The sequence below is a fragment of the Triticum dicoccoides genome, chromosome 7A (assembly GCF_002162155.2).
Source record: "Triticum dicoccoides isolate Atlit2015 ecotype Zavitan chromosome 7A, WEW_v2.0, whole genome shotgun sequence".
NCBI classification, from domain to species: domain Eukaryota; kingdom Viridiplantae; phylum Streptophyta; class Magnoliopsida; order Poales; family Poaceae; genus Triticum; species Triticum dicoccoides.
In genome coordinates, this window is record NC_041392.1 from 585,098,344 (window position 1) to 585,100,570 (window position 2,227).

Here is a 2,227-nt window from a genome sequence, read left to right on the forward strand (position 1 = left end):
TGTCCCTACTCATTTTTGGGGTGAAGCTATTTTCACAGCTGTGTATCTTATAAACATCCAACGTTCCTCATGTCTTCAAGGCAAGTGTCCTGGTGAGGTTCTCTTTGATTCTCCTCCCACGTATGACCATCTTCGTGTTTTTGGTTGTACTTGCTATGTTTTGCTAGCACCTCGTGAGTGTACCAAGTTGACTGCCCAGTCTGTCCAGTGTGTTTTTCTTGGATATAGCCTTGAGCATAAGGGTTATCGTTGCTATGATCCTTCTGCTCGCCGCATTCGCTTTTCTCGTGATGTCACTTTTGATGAAGATCAACCATTTTTCTTTTCCTCTTCCACTCGATCACCATCCTGCACCTCCTTAGAGCCCACATCTTTTCTTTCACTTCCACCTATCTTCTCTTTTGATGAGCCAGTCTCTGATCCACCATCACCAGTTTCACCACGAGAGCCACCTTCCCCACCAGCTCTGCAATCCGCTCCTTCCTCGCCAACTCCACACTATACCCATTCCTCGCCAGCTCCACCACATCTAGATTCTTTTCGTTTTCATTATAGTTGTCGTCCTAGAGTATCATCTAATTCCCAATCCTCTATTCCTTTGTCATCTGCTCCTCTGACAAGTACTACTGATCCTTGCACTGAAGACTCCTCTCAAACAAGTAGGTATGCCTTCCGTGATCGCTCCTCTCTTGAGCTTCCAGACAGACTTAAAAATGATTTCTGTTTAGGGGCAGCTTGTGAGCCTAGTACTTATCAAGAAGCTCATGTCACCTGAGTGGCAGTTGGCTATGTCCGAGGAGCTTGCAGCCCTAGAGAGTACAGTTACATGGGATTTGATACCATTACCTCCTCAGTCAATCCCTGTCAAGTGCAAATAGGTGTACAAAGTAAAAACCAAGTTAGATGGTTCTGTGGAGCGCTATAAGGCCCGTCTTGTTGCCAGAGATTTTCAGCAGGCTCATGGGAAAGACTATGATGAGACTTTTGCTCCTGTTGCCCACATGACTTCTGTTCGTACTCGCTGCTGCTCGGTCATGGAAAATACCTCAAATGGATGTGAACAATGCTTTCCTTCATGGCGATCTACAGGAGGAAGTTTATATGCAGCCACCTCCAGGTGTTGAAGCCCCATCTGATCATGTTTGTCGTCTTCGAAAGGCTCTTTATGGGCTCAGGCAAGCCCCTCGTGCTTGGTTTGAGCGGTTTAGTTCGGTAGTTCAGGCTGCTGTTTTTTCTCCTAGTGAGCATGATCCTGCACTTTTCGTTCATACTTCAAAACATGGTCATACTTTGCTTCTCCTTTATGTGGATGATATGCTAATCACCGGGGATGATCAGAAGTACATTGCTTTTGTTAAGAGAAAACTTAGCAAGCAATTCAAGATGTCAGATTTAGGGTCTCTCAGTTACTTTCTAGGAATTGGGGTTGACCATACCGAGGAGGGTTACTATCTCTCTCAGCATCGCTACACTCAAGATTTGATTTCCCGCTCAGCTCTTTCTGATACGCGCACTGCTGCTACCCCAATGGAGCTCCACTTGCAGTTGTGTCCTAGTGATGGAATTCCCCTTGAGGATCCTTCTCGCTACTGTCATCTTGTGGGCAGCCTTGTCTATCTCACTGTGACAAGACCTGACATTACGCATGCTGTGCACATTTTGAGTAAGTTTCTGAGTGTTCCTACCTCAGTTCATTACAGCCACTTACTTCGCGTGCTTCGATACTTGAGGGGGACATCTTCTCGTCAGCTGTTCTATGCTTCCTCCAACCAGCTCCAGCTGCATGCCTACTCTGACTCCACTTGGGCGAGTGATCCTGTTGATCGTCACTCTGTCACCGGCTATTGTCTCTTTCTTGGCACTTCTCTCATTGCATGGAAGTCTAAGAAACAGACTGCAGTGTCCCGTTCCAGTGCTGAGGCTGAACTTCGAGCCATAGCCACTACCACATCAGAGATTGTTTGGCTTTGATGGCTCCTGGCTGATCTTGGTGTGTCTTGTGATGCACCCACCTCGCTCATTTGAGATAGTATCGCTGCTATTCAGATTGCCAATGATCCAGGAAGCATGAGCTAACCAAGCATATTGGCGTGGATGCATCGTTCTCACTGCCAACAGTCAACTATTTTTCTCCAATATGTTTCCATCGGAGCTTCAAGTGGCAGATTTCTTCACCAAGGTTCAGACTAGAGAACAACATAGACATCATGTTCTCAAGCTCAATGTT